General features: G+C 32.8%; 1 protein-coding gene across 2 annotated transcripts in view; it reads left to right on the forward strand.

The window, feature by feature from the left end:
* The window catches only part of pxb, a 187458-nt gene that overhangs the window by 66876 nt on the left and 99535 nt on the right, over positions 1 to 21047 (forward strand). The window contains exon 2 of one of the 2 annotated variants that reach the window (XM_068763041.1): positions 2414 to 2455. The exons of the other annotated variant lie outside the window; for it this stretch is intronic. The gene's annotated coding sequence lies outside the window, so the exon portion shown is untranslated. The remainder of the gene's footprint in view (positions 1 to 2413; positions 2456 to 21047) is intronic. 2 annotated transcript variants of the gene reach the window in all.

Below are 21047 nucleotides of genomic sequence, written 5' to 3' on the forward strand. Positions count from 1 at the left end.
AAGTTATATTTTTAAATTATCTTTGTCTATGGCTCTGTATTTGTTACGGCCAGAAAAATTCTTAAACGAAAAAACAAAAAGTAAACAGACTGAACAATTTTGTGTTTAATTCATCGCGGTCGAAGTTGCAGTCACAGCTAGTAAATTTACTTCCAGATTTTTTCTTATTATAGCTCAAGATACTCCTTATTATATCGGCTGTCTTCCAGCATAAATACTGTCAACATCGTTCCAGCCATTTTAGAGATTAGCCGGAACAAAGACAGGCAGAGAGACAGATAAAAATTAAAAAAAAATGTTGATGTATATGCCGTATAAATATTCATACTAATGTAATAAAAACCACTTATTTAAATATTACAAATATAATTTAATTCAGTTCCATAGATGAACCCGTAAGCACTAAATAGTATATATAAGTAATTATCTGGTCTCTACGTATAAAACTATGATTAAATACAGACCGTTCGATTGTGGAATGTTTTACCGCTAAATATGAGACATGTTATGTCATATTTTGTTACTACCTATTTTTAAGTAGTTTATTTATCCATTAATTTTTTTTTTCTCTTTCTCTAAGTAAGTGCGGTTCAAGTTATTTTGATATTTTTATGTATTATAATATATATCATTAAATTTATGCTATATATACACGTGAAGTACCCGCTATTTTTCGCTCTACGGCTTTTGTTACTATGGTTGTCTAAAAGAAATTGCCCAGTGAGATAAGACCGCCCATTGTACTTTTTCTTTAGTATTGGCAACTATGTATATATCTTTAAGCGTGAACAATAAAGAATATTAAATTGAAATTAATTTATGTAAAAAAAATTATGGTGACTTTATAAAATTAATAAATCATTTGTGGAATTGTGTACAAAATTACGATACGTATAAATATATGTATAAGTATAAGTTTATTAAACACAATAAAAAATCTTTCTACGATTTTACTTCCGTTGGGGAGTCATGTACTGAGAAGCTATGTACTAATAAACCAGTTGCAAACATGTTAAATTACATGAGTAAGATTTTAAGAAAGCCGTGTTCACGTGTGTAACTTTTTTTTCTTAACGTGGATACTCTGTTAATCTGTTGCGTTGCAATTAGTTTGAGTATTTGTTTTATATGAACACGTCGAATCCTGTTGTTTTAAAAAAAATACAGTGCCTCCAGTAAACATTTTCCCAAAGAAAACCCCATAAAAATGTTATAGATAAATATAATGACTTAAATAAAGCAGTTAAGAATACAAGATGGTATTGGGTCGTAAATAACATGGATATAAACTAATAAATCATGCTATAAAAACATTGATCATTAAACTAGCGTATAGATCGATAGAAATAGTACAACGTCGTAAATCTAAATCAGAAGTCGATGGCGGTGGAATATTTTAATGACATCGAATATTCAAATACGCTTTTGTATAAGTTGGTATCGTAAATTTGTTAGTAGAATCAACAATGCGATTGAGTGCGGTCCTATTCGTTAATATGCCATTCCCTTTACTTTTGTTTCGCCTGAGCTCACTCTGTAATAAACGAGGTGGCAGATCGTAAAACTCGGCTTTATCGGCATTTGTCCGAGTTTGTTTATACCCTAACAGGATTACCGCTTGTGATTGATTCGACTTCCTCCAAATAAATATCGGCCTTAACAAAACCAAAGGACTTTGTCCGAATGATTGTTTTATGTTTGAATATAAAAATATAAATAAAAAATAATCAGTTGGATCTTTTTGGACGACAGAGGTGTAATGTATTTTACAATTCCCGACGTAATAAAGCGGTAAATAAATTTGTATTTAATTTATTTCGTTCAGATCTCGAGTTAGATATTAACATGTTTTGGGATTGGTGGTTTCAAATCAAATCGGTCCGAAGCAAATGGATATTGGTTGCCGACAAAACACTTGTAAAGCACCCGTTACTGATGAACTAAAAGGCGCTACATTATAGTCGCATGTGATCGATTAAATTATTAATTTTTGATAAATAATTTCAAACTTTATATTGATAGATTTAAAGTATAAATTTATGTGAATAGAATTTGTGTAAGATATTTCGAATTTCTCTCCTAAAAGCTTGTGGTACAAGTCGTCTCTCGCTTGGTTAATTAAGACATGTATTATCAAACGTTTTGAGGCAGTAAATAAAATTGTAATCTCCCGTTCTAAGAGTATAGGCGTCTCCATAACACGCCCTTATCTTGAAATGGTTAGCCGAAACGCATAACGTTTCTTTGATCTTACACCTACTCGTACATTTAAGCCGTAATAATCTTCCATTAATACTAATGCAGTGTCAAAATTTAATGTATCTTTAGATACAACATCTAAAAAGCTAAAATATTCAAACGTCTCAATACATTATAATTGATGGTTTCAAATATTTAATTTTTATGTTTACAGGTAATCACTGGTGTCGACAAGGCTTTTAAACAACGTTTTGAGGTATAACAATTTTGTTATATTACGTAATTAAGGAACAAACACTTGACATTTGTTACTACCTAGAGGGTAAATAGACCTCATACCCTCGAGTGGGTCTGGTTTCCTGCTTTGTCCATTAATGTTTTGGTCACATTATGTACAAAGACGGAGCTTTGACAAACTTATCTTTAAAGGTAAAACAAAAATCATGTGGGAGAAGCCTAACACGCTGGACATACCAATTTCACAGTAAGCTAGATAGTAAACTTTACGATGCCATAAACAAAGTCAACAATGGCATTGGTCAGTCAGAAATGATCCGTGAAGGGAATCAGGACAATCAGTAATGGGGATTACGATACATAGCGAAGGGCGTAAACCAAAAGGCGCAAACAAATAGCTTAAGAACTGTTTTTCAACCGTTTGGGGCAGGTCGGTCACTTGAAGAATATTACCACGTAAGAGCTATGAAAGAAAATATCGGAGTAGACCTGAATGTCCATTGATAGAATCCTACAGATCGAGATTTAAAAGTTGACATGATTCTTAAATTTTGACTTCACTTGCTAAGTAAATCGGTTCACTTATTCAAACATTTTTAAATGCGAAAAAAGTCTTTGATAAATTTGTAATTCCCAGCCAAAGTTCCCGCCGTATAAAGCACAAAATTAAGAACAAACCGATTAAATACTTTTAATCTTTATTTACTAAGACGTTTCTACGTACAATTTCGTTTTTGGATTTATCGTTCAACTTTAAATGAGATCGTGTACCCGACTTGTGCAACTGTTCTAATATTGTTATATCATTTCCGATTCGAATTTGCTTGTGCAATTACTTGCGCGTCTTGAATTCTCTAGTTTAATATGGCAGTGATAAAGCAATCGAATCTTTCGCCATTATTTGTTTTGGATGGAATGTTCTAGAGAAATATTATTTTTAATGTTGCCGCATAGCACTACTACTATTTTTGTGCAAAAATCAACTTCCCATTACAGACTTAGTATGTTGCAATGAACCGCAAATGTCTCTGAATGTATGAATTTAAATAAAATCCGTTTTATTTTTTAGCTACCATACACTGCTACCGAAGTAGAGTCAGTGAAGTCCGCGAGCTCTAAAGGTCAGGGCACAAAAGGCATAGAATATTCAAGAGCGCTGAATCTCGGGTTGATAACTTGCTATTACCTAGTTAATGTTACTACGACCTGAAAGCGTTAGTGCTGAAAGAAGTAGCGGAAAAAACTCCACCTGTAAATCCGTTGTTTATTCTTCTTCTCTCTATAATTAAAAGAATGTAACTACGTAGCTGTTATAACGTTAAGATAAAAATTATTATTCTATCTCTCAAAAGATTTCCAAATATTGACGGTTTCCAGCATTATGTGTAAGCGTGTATAACGCAGCCCCGATAACAAAGTGTCGCCACCCTAAAAAATGGTCTGTTGTTCCGGCTCTGTTTATACAACGCGGATATGAGAAGGTGCGGAGCCTTTTGTAATTAAAAATGGACGTTAGCCCGCTATCGTGTTACCTTTAATGTTTACAAAGACAGAATGTCCATTAACGGTCAGATCTTTATACAAACATTCGTAGGCATCAGAAACAAATTGCATGAAATTATTTACGAGCATTTTCTTTTGTAGTTCCCTTTCATAGTTCCATTAACAGTTTTCACGAATTGGATGGTGGCAGGCGTAGAGAGTGTTAGTGTAGTGTTTAAAAAATATAATTGTTTTCAAGAGCAATTTCTATTAGTTCGTTACATTTAAAGCCTTATCATTATCAACATCATCATTTTCACGTAAGATGTTCACTACTAGACGTAAGCCAGATCATCGGCCTACATCCAGCGTCTTCCGTAGATCTCTTCAAGGTTGTCTGTTAATTTTTTGGGCGGACACCTTACGCTGCCTTTGCCTGGCAGTGGTCTTCACTCGATGATCTATTCTCTGATTATCTCCTTATTTTTAATTATATCGGTATATTTAGTTTTTTATATAAAAAAACTCAAGTTGAACTTCAGTAGCTAAAAATATGAAATTATCATGTCAATTTATCCTTTTAATTTTGGGGCTTATGATAAAAGAGTTTATAATTGTTTTATGATTGTGTAGCTTTCACGCTCCGGTTTGCTGGCGAATTTTGGGCGATGAGTTACCACCCGAGTACGTTCGCGAGGAAGATGATGGCCAAGAGTGCTCGAAGAAGGTGTATTGACATATGTAGAAAGAATATTTATAATTCACACGACCTCATCACTGATGGCGTGCGAATCGACATTCGAATTTCAATTCGAAAGCCCAAGAATTGTTTTATATAAAAATATTGTGACCGTAGTAGCAAATATATATCTATTTATAATGTTAAAAGTGAAGTAAATACGTAATTACACGTATTGTTTAAAACGACATCTTTTTAATACTTTTTAGTTACACAAATCTCTAAGCCACGCGACATTTTAACGATAAAAACAATTTAACACATAATAAAATATTAAAATACAAACTATGTTATAAATCTTTGAGACACCCACATGTGACTACGGCCATTCAGAAGGTATTAATTACTGTCTACAAGTGAAGGAATTCCCAGTGTGTATTTCAACGTTTTAATTGGGACCAAATGTTCTGATAGGCAGTTTCATATTCCTTACGCCGGAATCGCGTATCAGTGTTGACAATGATTAATATTATACTGTATAAAGTATCACATTGGACGAACATATTCCTCAGTTTTAAAGAGAAATATGTGTCCACGAAGTTTTATTATCATTTTTAAAGGATTTAATGGATTCAGGCGTTACATTGCGGAAGTCCATCCTAAATAAGAAAGGACCAATATCTAGCCACCTCCGAGTGACACTCGGTGTTTAGCACTAATCTGTGTAACAACTCCTGAAGATGCCCCGTGGAGAGGTGAAACACGTGTTGAGTGAATTTACGGTGGCGGTTGTGTAGTTGGCATTGTCTGTCGCATGCGCATTTACGAGCGGGCTGGCGGGCGGTGCACTTTCATGCACGACAACCACTGCATGTGCGGAGGTGGCTAGATATTGGTCCTTTCTTATTTTTAAAGGACTCTCACTGATGCCCTGTCATTTGTAGATAGCGCGGGTATGAAGTGGCAGGGGACAAAGTGCCACTAGTCTAAGACCTCTTTTAAAGTAACTAAGTTCGAGTACTAACGGGAGCATCAGCTCGGAACGCTGCATGAGATGGTGAGATTGCTTTGGTGAACGCTCCATGGAGTGACTAAGTTCAAGGGTCACCGTGAGGAAACCTCGCTGGAGCTGTAACCCGTCGATGTATCTTTCTTCGATGATGTAAATTAACACTAAAAATAATTAATAATTAATTTCGAAATAAAGAAAAAACTAACGGTTTAAACTTATGTGTATACCATGCTTTATTTTTCCTTTTCCGTGTTCGATGCAGACGGAAACGTGCGTTTGATGGCGCTGACTCGATTTCGTTAGCATCCGGGGTCTTTACCTATATGCACGCAACTGTAATTACAGACACATTAGTTATCACTGTAATATAATTTTATAAAGGTTTTTTATTAACTTTCTTCTGTTTATTGACGGTAAATCGCATTTATATTATAATTTAACGGTGTCTGTTTATTGTTAATAAAATTTATTTGTTCAGCTGATGCTTACTACAGGACATAGGTCTTCCCCTAAGATTGCAATTGCCCGCATCTAGCAACTTCCAGAGACCTGGATTATATTGTCGTTCCATCGAGTGGACGGCCTGCCCAGGCCGCGTCTAAGGCACTAATGGCAGACAGGTCATCATAACGATTTTTGAGAAAGGCCTATTGCTTTGCAATGGCGTCTATCGGACAATATGAAATGATTTTTGTTTCTTGATAGTAAATTATATCTCCCTTTTTCATTACAGTTTTGATACTCATAGCGCTTCATTTATTTCATACATATAGATTGCAAAATGAATTAACATTTTATGTAATGAGATAACTCGAAGCTTTAATGGTTATGGCCGACAGTGAGACGCGTGGACGAGCATAAATCATAAAGTAAATACCCAATAAGAAGGTATTTATCTCGCATCATCATTTCGTAGTAACTCAACGAGAAATCCGATTAATATAACAATATGGCTAATTGCGGCGTCCGCTATCCGGCCGTGGAAGTCGAGCGTGTGCACTCGCCTTATTCATGCTAACACTAGTTAACCCACGCGACTTCGTCTACACAAAATAAATAATATCCTTCGGGTTACTTATACGGAGTTACGCTAATGTTATCTTTACATTTTTGTGCTACATTAGATAGCTATTCTTATAATGTATAATATACGACAATCATATATTTTAGTTTCTCAAAAAAAAAAATTTGCAATAGAAATACAATTAGTTAATTTTAATTTTTAATATTATCTTTTTAGCATTACCATTTTTTCATTTATTAACGTTGAGTTAAACGCTAGCATAATTATGGCTAGAACTGTGTAGATACATATATTTAAATCTGTATAATGTTTTACGAAACTTATACGTATATTAAATTTTTCAGTTGTCGTGCCAAATTTTCATAAAAAATAAGCTTTTAGTTTTTCTATTGTAATACGAATAGCCCAGCGGTAGAGGATTGACACTTGCGATCGTAGGTTGCGAGTTCGATTCTCAGGATGCAATCTTATATAATTCGCACTTTGTGCATTAGTTATATAGGATTTCCATTGCTCACAAAGAAATTTCCACAGGATGGGCAACAGCGTCCTCTGGGTACCATAATACCACACTGTGATCACCAATTCGCCTACCAAGCGTGGTGATTATTGTATATTTCCCTATAGATATCTTTGGACGCTTTTTCTTACTACAGTACAAATACGTCATTCATTATTTATGAAACTATTGGGTTTTAGATAGGATGTACCATACATTAATTCACAGTAACTTAGCTATACATTTTACCTTTTTAAAGATTTTCAATTTATAATTAAACATCCTGTATACGTCTATCCATGTCGAACACCGTTCATAACAGAAACCTGATTGTAAAATTTCAAGTAGTAGATACAGAATTGTGCTCCGCTTTGATATGTCAGTCACTTTGTCAATTCTCCTTTCATGTATGTAAATTTCAAGTTATACATTAAAGTCTCATTTGCAATGTTCACATGGGCCCTTAACGACGGACCCTTTCGTCGTCTGTTTTATTTTTCATACAGCAATATCATTTCGTATGACTTGTACGGAATGTTTTAAACATTAATGTACCTTGTTATGGCTTATGTTTTTTTAATGAATTTAAAACTAAAACGAAACGAAAAATTAAAAAGTAATGTAACAATTTCAAATATTATGTAACATATATATTATATACTCTATACAGTTTATTATATACTTTATGCTTAGTTATATATGTTTATTTGTTTCTCTTTTAAGTCTACTGTTAAGTAATGTCTTATTTATGTATGTAGTAGTTAATTAAGTGATTTTTTTTTATTAAATCACCTGAAATCTACAGCTGAATCTTTTAAATAGATTTTTTTTTCATTTAGCTATTATTTTACGATCTAGACTACTCTCTTATTTTTTCTTCTGCTTGATCGACCAACGCGAACTTGTTCATTTATTCCTCCTTTAAGTACTTTTTTCTGGATTTCTTATTACATTAGGGGGACCGGAAGGCAATGTTTTATCAGCCGAATATTTTTCATTAAAAACCAATTGGTTTTTACCGCTACGGCATTGATAATTTGTATACTAGATGGCAAAAGGTTGTTGATAACGACGGTGAATATACTGTCGATTACAAATAAAAACTTGTTAAATGTCGATTACAAAAAAACGTAATGTGAATTTAACTTAAGAAAGCGACATTACTTTTCAGTCCCTTTAATAATTAACTATCTATACTTTGCTAATTACATACTATTACTCATCTTTTTATTCACAATTTATTTTTGGTATTTTCTATAAAAAATTTTACATCTAAACATTTTTACTAATTTTGTTATGTTTGATTTGTCAGCTGTGAAGGACTTTAGAATAAATAAATAAGAGGTCGGACTAGAGGGAAAAGAATTTGAACACGTTTCGAGCGTTGAAGGTTTACTGACGAAGTAACCAATACCCCTCTCCCCTTTGTGTCGAAGAGTGCCTACATAAGGCGCGGTACAGCTGTTTCGGTTGCACTATAATAATTTTCTTGCTCCTTTAATTGAGGCGTTTGTTAATTGTGAAATTTAAAACTTACAATTATAGATCTTTCTGATAATTAATCCGAAGTAATTACTTCAAAGAGTTCTGGTAATTGACGTTGAAGTTTAACAACTTTGGACCCCGTGTTCCAACTATAGGCGCATTACAAAGCGTCCCGCTGTTTAAAACCATTGCGGGTATGGAGCGAAATGTTGTAATTGTCACTTCTTGTTGGTCCGAGCCTTCTTTCGATGTATTGATCTTTGGTCGTTTATCTTTCGTTAACGTTCGTTCTGCTCCATTTATACTTCACGAGATAATTAACCCTGTAATTATCGCCATGTTGAGTTTTTGTCCAATCACGTTTTATATGATCGTATTTATTGTTCATTTTACTTTTCTGCAAAATTGTATTTACGGCGCTTGTACGTTCTTTTACGGGGTCATCATTTATTATATATATATTTATATGTCGTACATTTCAAAATAACTAAAGCCTTCCTTTTCTTAGTTTTAAATTAAATAGAGTTATTTATTGATTGAAATATTTGGAACTTCTTTAGTTGACTCGTTTAAAAAGAGTAACTGTTAAGTTTCTGGTCGGCTCTTCTCAGCACATAAGTATTTCGAGCCACTAGTAGCTTTTAACTCATAATGCTTAAACAATCAATCATACAAAAGTGAGTGTTAAATGAAGATAATTTAAATTAGAATTTGTATAAAGTGTACATGATACAAAATATAAGAAAATAATGAATTGAAATGTAATTGTATATTCTTTGAATGCTGATAATTTACGTCTCTACAAACTTTATTATCAGTTTTAGATATTAGAAGTTCAATCCGTAACATTTATCGGTTGTTAACTTGATCGAACAAGTGAGACAAAACATTCGAAACAGATCCAACCGCTGGATTTTGGTTTCAATTAATCTTCTCTATGCATTACGTAGTTCTGGGGAATTATGTTTAAACTTTATCGTTCCGTTACCACATCCGTTCTAAGTACATTGTTATATTTTTTCTTCTTAAAAGTCCTCATGTTTGAGGATACTGGCCGAACATTAGTCTCGGCTATTATTCTAGGCCTTTTTGTTTTCTGAAGTTTTAAAGTGATTAGCACATTGAAGGTTTACATTGGAGTGATGACAGGCAGAATTCTTTGAGAGGTCCCAAGGGTATAAAATTTTAAAAATGTACCAAATATAATGATGGATTGCCCAAAGGACCTCAGAAGAACCGGACAGCTTATCGTCGTTGAAGCCCATAGATGCCTACAGCAAGGCATAGGCAAAGGTATCTATGCAGATATATCATAATCCCAACAGGAGGAAGGTGGGTTGACGATCGCGGTGTGGTATTCTGGTATACAGAGGAAGCTGCTGCCTATCCTCTAGAAACTTGTAAGCTGTAGCGATCTTATGTAATTAACGCACGAAGTGTGAATTATAAGACTACGTCCCGAGAAATGAACCCGCGACCTAAGATCACAAGTTTCACTCCTTACGTCTGGGATGCCACTGCTCGTTATATATATATATATACTGTTACTATATTTTAACTCTAATATTTTATTATACCTGTCAGGAATTTTAATAACAGATAATAATAGATCTGATGTGAAAACGGCATAAATATCCAAGGTAAGGGCAATCCAAAGGTAGAGGCCGCCATTTTGTCTACAGTTAACGTAGACAAAAAAAAATATATAAACCCCTAATTTTTATTCATATTTGATCTACTTATAATACTTTTTATATAAAAAGAATTTGAAAAATATCCACTCTATAATTAAAATTCTAACATCGTAATTATTCGATTCATGAGTAATCATCGGGTGTCGACGTCAATATACACCAGTTTAACTTGACATCTGTAGAGCGTTTAAAATGTTCAGCCATACTATATTTCCTTTATTATAAATAGATGCCAATGGACCTTGTTAATTTGGACGAAAGATAGATAGATTATTACGTTACCCTACTGATACTGGTTCATACCCCCCGCCGAGTCCAATGTGAGGCATCTTTACAGTGTGCTACAAAAGTAGCGACATCATTTTTCAACCCCGCATCATTCTATCATTGACTTTGCATCATGGTAGGAGAAACTTTGTCGACGGTTGTACACCTCTCGCCGTTTCATTATAAACCATACATCGTTTATCATACTTTACATCGCCATAATTTATTCACAAAGACGAACTTATTTTATTTACACCGAGATACCCTTACATGGAGTTCTCAGATTACTTAGCCTGTACGCGATTCCCTTTATTAAGTTGTATGGTACATTTATTACGTTTTATTATTGTTTATAATATCTCACACGTCACCGTGGTTGTACGGTAATTTGATACTAGGGATTCAATTCTGGACTTCACGAGTTTAAATTTTGATTCAAATGTATACATTTACGGCTGTGTTAAGATCGAGGTGCTCAAAGACCCTAGCTTTATATGGGCGCTCAATTTTGTTAACAGTTTATACCAATGTGGTCTTCTAGTTTTATTTTTATCAATAGGCATTCTTTTCTTGATGTAAACAAGTTATCACGGTGAATAATCCAAAAGGAAGATAATAAATATAAATAAATCTATCTAATCAAATCATAACATCTTTTTTGTTTGTTGTTACGAATATATATATAAATATATATATACACGCAACAACAAACATGTATAGATATATGTATGTATATATATACTGTGTACGGTGTACAACCTGAAAAAATTTACACGATTTTTTTAATGATTGTGTACGTCATTGGTCCAATGAAGCTGTAAAAGTCAAAACAGCTAACAGCGCGCATCAACATTAGAATATAGCCATTGGTTACCAAAACGCATTAAAGTTTTTACAGGTATTTCCAATCACTCTGTAATAAAGTGATCACTCTGTAACAAGGAAGCTGTCTTCAATGCCTTTATCAGGTAATGCATCTTTCCCTGAAGACTGTACATGCATAAATTATTGAAAAGGTAGTAAACTTTATTAATTATCATGTGCAGTTGTTCAAATTTTGACCAATAATTTATTTACTACTTTATGGTCGTTTTCTAATATTTCTGTAACATTTCCTTTTGGATAAGGTGACCCGTACATAAATCGATAGCAAATGCAATAGTCACATTTTTGAAGCTTTACAGTATTTTAAAGCATGTATAAATTTTTGGCACATATTATACTAAATTTCATAAGTACAAATTAATACGGCAAAACTAAAGGACAAAATAAAAAAGAAAAAAAACCTAACCACCTTCAAATAACGACCACAGTGACCTTTTACTTCATTCAAGATAACATAATAAGCCCCATTAATCGATTCGCCATAATTAGCTAATTTATAATATTACCTGTAGACGATAATTTCAGTTATAATGGTGATTTTATTTAAATATGATGAATAGAGAGTGATTAATGACTTAATAAAATTATACCATTTTGAATTTTCATCTTCACACTTTGAATTATAATGAGGCTATAGAATTATTTCGATTTATGATACAAAAGAGTCGATGATTCAAACTCGAATAGGCAACTTTAGTATAGTTCGGAAACATCTCGTCCGAAATACCGCAATGTCTGAAGACGTTGACGTGAGAGTTGGTTTCCGCATCCGTATATTTCGGTGATGTGTTACGGATATGCGACGTGGTCATTTACGGCTTTATAAAAACAAAGGAGGGAGCGATAAAGAGTTACGTTGTAAAATATAATTAGAAATGAGGAGATCTAGAACCAAACAGCATAGGACCAACTCGATCGTTCATTTGGTAGCTGTTGGAGCAGAAAGGTTCTCGAATGGCAACAACGTGCTTGTAGACGCAGCGCGGGTAGTTCTCCACTAGATAGACCATGGATGCACAGACCGTCGGCCCGCCGACAGCAAAAATAATACTCTCGTACATTTGAAAAATATTGAATTGTATTTCAGAATAAAACCAAAAAAATTTAATTACCTATACTTCTGGCGGCCGGCCCGCCAATAGTTCATGACTTGCCCGAGTGGCCCCTAGTCTTAATAAGTCTGTGCAACCATGAGATAGACTGATGACATACCTCAAGGCGCTCGAAGCCTCTGAGTCATCGTGGCGATCTTTAAGGAAGTATCATCATTGTATACCTTGCAATGGGCGTCTTGTCGCTAAAATAAAGACCGTATATACCGTGTATATTACCAATTTATATTTAAAATCAGTTTTAATCCTAGTCTGATAAAATACCAGAAATCGTGTTACGAAATTGTACACAATAAAAGAGGTAGCATAATATTTCGTAGGTCAAGTTTGAAATGAAATATTATTTAACTGGAATTCTTATGAGCTAAGTTGGAACTGACCCAGTCTCATTTCCATATTATCCAAGCTATGGAATGGGTCAAGCGATATATTAAATATCTGGACTGGTATAAATATGGTGCAAAAGGTCACTATGCATAATCTCCTTTACGAAATACTTTATATGTGCCTACTCCCTTTCAAATGGCGCCGTAAACACGAAGCGTATGCGACGGACGTGATTGTGCATGATTTTTGTTAATCCTTACTAACATTTGTTGTCCAACAAAGCGAATAATATAGAACTTGTTTATATAACGACTAAAATATAACGAATTTCTTTTGATAGATTTTGATGACGGTTATTACACAATAATTTATTTAATAGAACATAGTACATCTTGGAAATATGTTCGTTTATTTGTGATATTGTATTTTTTTTAAATAGTATATACCCGCTAACGTTCTTATGCCTGATCTTTTCAGGTCTGCGTAATTATTATCCTAACAGGTATATTCAATTTGACGTCCTTAGAAAAGTGTTCAAAAAAACTTGAAAAAATATATGCGATGCATAAATTTGGGGATATGTTTTATGACTTTAAAAAATCCTGTTAGATAAAAAACTGCAAAAAATCCATATTACGCAAGTATTTATAAAACGAAAACAATTTATTTTAATTATAAACACCTTTAAAAAAGTGTGCAATGAAATTCAGACCATAAATAAAAAAGATTAAAATTCAAATTGAAATTAGGAATGAAAATAAATTTTGCAACTAGTCTTCGTACTCGATATCAAAGCGCGCATTTATTTCTCTAATTATATTTTTTGCTGTATAGATCAGTTTCTGTAAGACAATGTCAAAATTATAATTAAAAATAATTACGGATTCGTGCTATAACAAAAAATTCTTGTAAAAAGTTGCGAACCTCGTTGTTTCAAAATCGTGTTAAAATATCATGTAAAAAGAGAGCTGGGTGTTTATTGCACAAATATTTTTTAGTTGAGAAGTTTTTATTTCTGCTTTTTAAGTTTTGATTATAAAGGCTTAACATTGACAGTTATGTGCTAGGTTTTAAATGAACTGTCTATATTACTTTTTTATAAACTCTTTAAAACTATTAACAACACACATTTACCTTGATGTTAAGTGAATTTAATAGTGTCAACATGAAAAACTACATAAGAAAAGGACCAATATTTAGCCACTTCCGCACATGCAGTGGTAGTCGTGCAACAAAGTGCACCGCCCCGCCAGCCCGCTGATAAATGCGTATGCGGCAAACAATGCGAATCACACAACCGCCACCGCCAAATTACTCAACACGTGTTTCACCCCTCCACGGGGCATCTTCAGGTGTTATGTTACACCGATTAGTGCCAAACACAGAGTCACTACTACTTTTTAAACTCAAATATTATAACTCAAATTTATGTCACGAATTTTGATTATATGTTATCTAATAAATTTGTTAATTAATTTCATAGAACTCAAACAGTTGTTTTCAACTACATTTGACTTTATTCAATTCTACGCCACCGCACTTTCTACACAAAAACTAAACTTTAACAAAAACCTCCCAAAACTTCCATCTCTGACCATTTTCGATTGAAAGGCCGACTAAAAATACTCACAGAAACAAAGCGACGAACGATCTCTTAATTCTACGAACCCAATACGAATGGCCAACAATTTGTCGGCCTCGTTGGTTTGATATCTAAATTAGTATGGAGACAGGGCTGTACTTTTCTCTTTTCGTGTTGCGCGAACTCGACGTCTCAATTAATGGTGTATAATTTCAAAGATCTGTATCGTTAACGCCTCATATTTCAGCAAAATTATTCTCGTTTGGCTTTATTTGACCAACGTTCGCTACACCTATAAATAACATTAATTATTTCACTTCAACGACTTTAGTTGCGACTGTGTTATTTTATTTTTTACTTTTTAATATTACAATGATTAAAAAAAAAAAACTTTTAGTGTTTTTATACTATTATAAATATTTTACTAAAATAAATTTAATTTATTTTTCAAATTTAACTCCTTATGAAACAACTAGATTAGACTAGCAGTATACTTCTTATGACTAAAACAAAGATACTGAAGTACAAACGGCTATATTATTACAAATGGCGATTTTTTCCAAACAATCATAATATGTTTTTTTTTTACCAATAAAAAATAGAACATGCGGTCATCAATTAAAATATGCTGTACTATGCTATATATATCGGTAATAATTATACCTACATACTATTACTTTAATTTAACTCTTATATTTTATTATACCTGTCAGGGATTAAATAACAAATGATAATAGATCTGATGTGAAAACGACCTAAATATCCAGGCGTAAGGACAATCCAACAGGGCCACCATTTTGTCTACAGTTATGTTTTGTCTAATGTATTGTATTGTTTCTGAAGATGTTAATGCTGTTATCCCTAAGGCTTTTACAGCTTCATCGGTACTGAGTTCACGGAGCGGAAGGGGCTGTGAACTAGATTGTCTAATGTAAAAATCAGACAAGGTGTCATTGTATGAATATAACATGTCGATAGTGCGATTCAATCTATCAGTTACGCCATCTATTTTTTAGTTGCAGTAACTAATTGAACATAATTATTTAATTTTGTATGCATGAATGTTGGCAATGTTATGAAAGGTAATTTTTAAGATATTTAATTTTAATCAATCTTGTGCAAATGAAGCTTTGGTTCAAAAAATATTTCCTGTTGTAAATTAAACAAGAAATTCTGTTAGTTTAAGAATACTTTGTCATAAAATTAATGCAAAATTATACAATTTGGCTAAGAGCGCGCACCAGACCCGGTCCACCGTCGCAAAAACTCAGGCAAAAGCATCTCAAGCTATTTGAACTAACTGTATTTTTTATACTGTCTAATTTAAATATGATGAAATAACGTTCTTTTGCGAATTTACAACGAATCGTAAACAAATAAGCTCTTTAAGAAAGAACAACTTATTCACTTATAGCTTTCATTTCAAGTGAATTCTCCTACGTTTTATACGATCTTGTTAAGTTTTAAAGATGTGAAATGTTTTTCAAAAGAATAGTTGTTTATGAAGAAAAATATTTAATTATACATTTTCGAATTGGTATACGATAAAAGACTTTATCACGTTACACCTGGGTTGATAATCGTTTGAACTTTTGATATAAGATGTCGAGAATACACCGACGAAAAATCTAACAATTCATCATAATAGTGCCAGGCAATTACTGTTAGAAGCGTTAATGACTGACGTCCATTATTAATCTGTGGGGAAACTTGTTTTGAACTTACGAAACTTATAGCGATTTCGATAATAATCTTATATTAATAATCACAAAGTTATTTCTCTTCTCACTATCTTGATTAGTTCTATTTGTATGTTATTATTCAACCACTGGACTCGGTCGCCTGACAACTCTTTAAAGAATGCTTAATTTAGGTGATTTTTCTTCTCTTATCTGATGAGAAATCAGTGGAGCATTTCTTAGAATTGCCTCTTGTTTTATATTCCACTGTTGACTTAGTCTCATTTAGCTTTGTTCCTGTCTTGTATTCATGTATTTTAAAGCAAGTACTACATTTATTTCTTAATTTTCGACTTCTTTTTACAACATACGTATTATCTGAGATCATTTTTATTTATTTATATATGTATAAACTTTAATTTATTTTTGGATAAGATATTATAAAGATTTCGATGGATTAAGAAACGAGCATTGTTAGCCCTGAGAACTGAGACTTACAATCATATGTAGCAGGTTCGATTTCCCGTTTACAATTTTATTTTATTTGAACTGTGTATTAATTATATAAGATTACTACTGCTCACAAACAAGTCTACAGAGGAATGGCGGCGTTTTCTGTGTACCATAACACCAAACTGCGAAGCGTTGATGATGAGATATCCTTATAGATATTTTTAGATGACAATGAAACGGTGACGATGAATTAAGAAACAAAAGTAACTAACAAGGCCAAGGGCATAGATGTTTGAAGTGACAGCGGGCAAGTCAAACATTGCGCGGAACAGATGGCTTATTGATACCTTAAGGTTCTAGGACCTCGGACCGGCAAATATAGCGTAAGACGTTATGACTGATGTTGTTAAAAGCGCTTTCTCTTATAGCGTTTTCCAACCTGTTTTTTTGGAAATCTATGGTGAAGTTCTATATCCGGCAGATGATTCTGTATGAACGGCAGAGATGATGAATAAATTAGCTGAAGAATTTACTTCAGGAGTCTCTCTTAGCGTAGTACCAGCTTTGTTGTTTCATTCGAACATGGCGATATATGAGTTATATATCTCACTCACCCGTTCGCCTCCTGATATGATATAATTGGAATATCAAACAATCCGGTAATATATTAATTTATTTTAAATGCCTGTTTTTGTAGCACTATTTCGAATACATTTATTTGTATAAACCCATTCGAAATTGTATTAAAATTCGATTGTAATGTATAAAATAATGCAAGCCCTCGCCGCGTTTGGTAGAGTAATAAATATTAATCATTCACTAAGTCATATTTAAATGTTTCCTGCTACTGTTAGAAAATTATGAATGCTCAAACGAATTTAATACATAAAGACATCATTAACATATAGCGGAGCGAGGCGTGTGGCTATACCGGTTTCTTTATTAATTTACTTTTTATTTTTATTCCCTTGCATTGTTAACTAAATTCTGATTTAACTCTACATAATCACACGCTGTCTTATTATGTTTGTATATTTAAATTAACTTATAGGTTTGTATAATTATCATTTCTCGAGTTGTCTTTTTCAATTCTTCAAATATCTTCTTCTTCGTTTATTTCTTCTTATTTAGTTCTTCATAACAGTCCTTATGTTTCTTCATTCTTTTTAATTTTATTTGCCCTTTTTATTAAAGAATTTGTAATAAGCTGCAATGCCTCGATGTTAAATTTTTGAGGTCCCGTAAGAACTGTGATTTGATCATTCCTGAAACTAGATGCTCTAATTCGTTGTAATAAGTAATAAAATTAGTATTTACTTTTATAAGATTTTTTATCCCAATAACTGTTTGCAGCATTGTTTGATTTCTACCTTTATTAAAAAAAATCAATTATATTTCGACCTTCCATAGATATCCTCAGTTGTATTTAATTATTTAAAAACACTTTGGTATTCGATATATTATAATATTTTTATCGTGATCATAATTATTTTTAAACATTTTTCTTATCAATTACATAAGCTTTGAAAAGTCAGTTTAATTTTGATAATGTCTCTCTTTCTACTGTAGTAGATAAATCGAACATACTATTATATATCCCATGTTTATACATGACTAGATCATCAATAAAATAGTAGAGGGTATGTTTACTATGTTATATATCATTATTGTTATAATATAGTTGAATACTAATTAATATATATACAAGACTGTAATTAAAATTTTTAAGTTGCAGTATCACAGGTACCGACATGTTAGATGCGGGTGAAATTGGCCTCCATTTTGTTTAAGCTCGTTACAGCTCGACGCACGTCAGTGGGGCTGGTAATTATGATGTTAAGTCGGCACCTTGTGTGTGTATCGGCCTTAACGCGCGAATACACTGTCCGCGTGTGTGTGTTACATAAGTGTTAATGTTGCTGTGTGAGATAAAATTGAGTATGTGCGCGTGTCGGCGTTTTTGAGTTCGCCGCTTGTCTAACAATAATTACGATATACCTTACACCCGCGGGCATCGTACACGCCCTCCCGCAGCAGGCTTCTCCGGCTTTTTTTTTTAGTTCCTCAATTCGAAGGCAGCAAACCAAACAGCGTTGTTCATCTCCGTCCGGCATCTGAATTGAGATTTGAATTCGTTTTAAGAGATAAGCGAATGTTGGACATTAAAGCGATTGTCTCGATCGAATTTATTAAAACGTCATTAATGATGTTCGTTCGATTATAAATTTGAAAGGAAGTCCGCTAGTAAGCCGACTCCTTCCGAACGAGACGGCAATTAATTCATAGCTGAATCTACATGTGTAGCTAATTTTGTTTTATTATATCCTGTTACAATTAACCTTAGAGTTTCTTCATAATTCTATTTGACATTCTATTAAAATGCACCCTGGCGTGTACAATAAAGAAAATTACATAAACAAACAAAATAAGTCGTATATTTACTTAAATAGTTTTAGTTTGGTTAATTTTTTATCTAATTTTGTGGACTCATGCAGTCGCTTCCTACACAAAAATAAATACGTAAATTATTTATCTTATGATTGGCGTATTACGTTAGAAAAATAGCATTAATTATTATTAAAAATAATTAGTGAAAAAAATACTGTTTTTCCAGAACGTTCGATCATAAAAGGCGCGTATGCACGTATATATGATCATAATCAAATATTGGATCCGTTGGCATCTGTTTGCAGGTTTTGCTTGTAATGTTTGCCGGATAGGTTACACAAGGGGCTTACGCAAATTTTTCATTATAACACTTTGTGTGAATAAAATTTTTGTTTATTTTTTATTTGTTATTTGTACGATTATTTTAAACGTCAAATAAAACCGGTGTATGCTTATTTGTTAATCGTTTTAAATGAATTGAACAATATGAATTTAGTCAGCTTAGCCAAATCCCTTGAATAATTAAATAAGAAAACTGTGTTCATATTGACCACTAACTTTAAAAATTTCAAAGAGTTTTGAGTTTTCTAACACGGATAGACGATAATTTCTTTGTCCGCTATTATTACCATATATTATCATACTATATACATAGTATATTATCATACTACTACTCTTCCTTAATAAGCATTCCTAAGGACTTAATAAATTATGATTATTGTTTTCACTGAAAGAAATTGCATGTTAATATCAATGTATACAAGATACTTTTAAATAAAAATTTATAAGCTATTTTAGGAAATAAACAACACTGACAGGGAATAAATATATCTTTTGAGGCAAAAAAGGATGGCGCTACTGAGCCGCGGATACCGTCCGAAATACGTAAACACAAAAAAAAGTATAATCACAATCTGAGTTTCAAACGAAACAAGTTATCCGGGCTCCGAGCAAACTTATTTAAATGAGGAGTAATGAAGACAAACACGACGAATTTCAAAAGGAACAAAAGATAAATACAAAGGACTCCAAAGTGTTAGCGGAGTTACGAGAAATGCCCTGCAATCGCCCCCAGTGATAACTGTGTCACGGTTTCATCAGATTTTGTTTTATTTTTTATGAATTACGTTGAATCATGAGATTACTTCATGCCTTTGAAACGTAGCAGATAGAAAAATATATATCTTTATAACATTTTAACACGCATATTTTAAGTATATATTTTGTTTTTGTAAAATGTACTCGATATATCAAAAAAGATTAGTAACGAAAGAAACTAACATGAAGCAAAGTTTTTAATGAATGAAGTAGGAGATAATTCAATATCTGTATGACTTTGAAGCGATATATACAAGGGAGTATTCTTCTTATAAATAGTTATTTACACCGAATCTTTGTTGAACGATGAATTAAACTATTCCGTTTTATAATTTTATTCTTTTTATTATTTATCAATTAAGTTCAGAAATAAGATTACTTAAATCTGTTACACTAGAGCAGTGGTTGCCTAGAGGCAGAGGATTGTGTTTGCGATCTTAAATAATTTACTTTGTGCATTAATTATATAGGATTACCACTGCTCACATACAAGATTCCTGAGAATGGGCAGCAGCGTCTTCTTCATACCATAATATCGCGCAATCGCCAATCCGCCTGTCAATTGTGGCGATTATGATATATCCCCCCACAGATATCTTTGGGCTATGTCTTGCAGTGGGCGTCTATGGGCTTAAACAAAGATTAAGCTAATGTAAGTTTCATCTGCTATTTAAAAGTATTTTGTTGAACTATTTTATTCAAGATTACTTCATATCTTTTCACTTTTGAAATTTTAAAGATAGGTTATCTTTTCAGCGTTAAATATGTGTCTTAAAATCTGTTTTTAATCTTTTGGAATTTTAGAATAAATTGTGAATAAAACTAGTTTATTAATCAGAACAGTGTAAGCGTTTAAATATTTAGACAAATAAGATGTAACATGAGAGATTGCGATATATATTTAAAGACAACGTAGTGGATTCTAAATAAAACGCATCGAACCGT

Source organism: Battus philenor, unplaced genomic scaffold (assembly GCF_028537555.1).
Source record: "Battus philenor isolate CCGP_79_NKW_IND1 unplaced genomic scaffold, ilBatPhil1.0.hap1 SCAF_17, whole genome shotgun sequence".
Lineage (NCBI taxonomy): Eukaryota > Metazoa > Arthropoda > Insecta > Lepidoptera > Papilionidae > Battus > Battus philenor.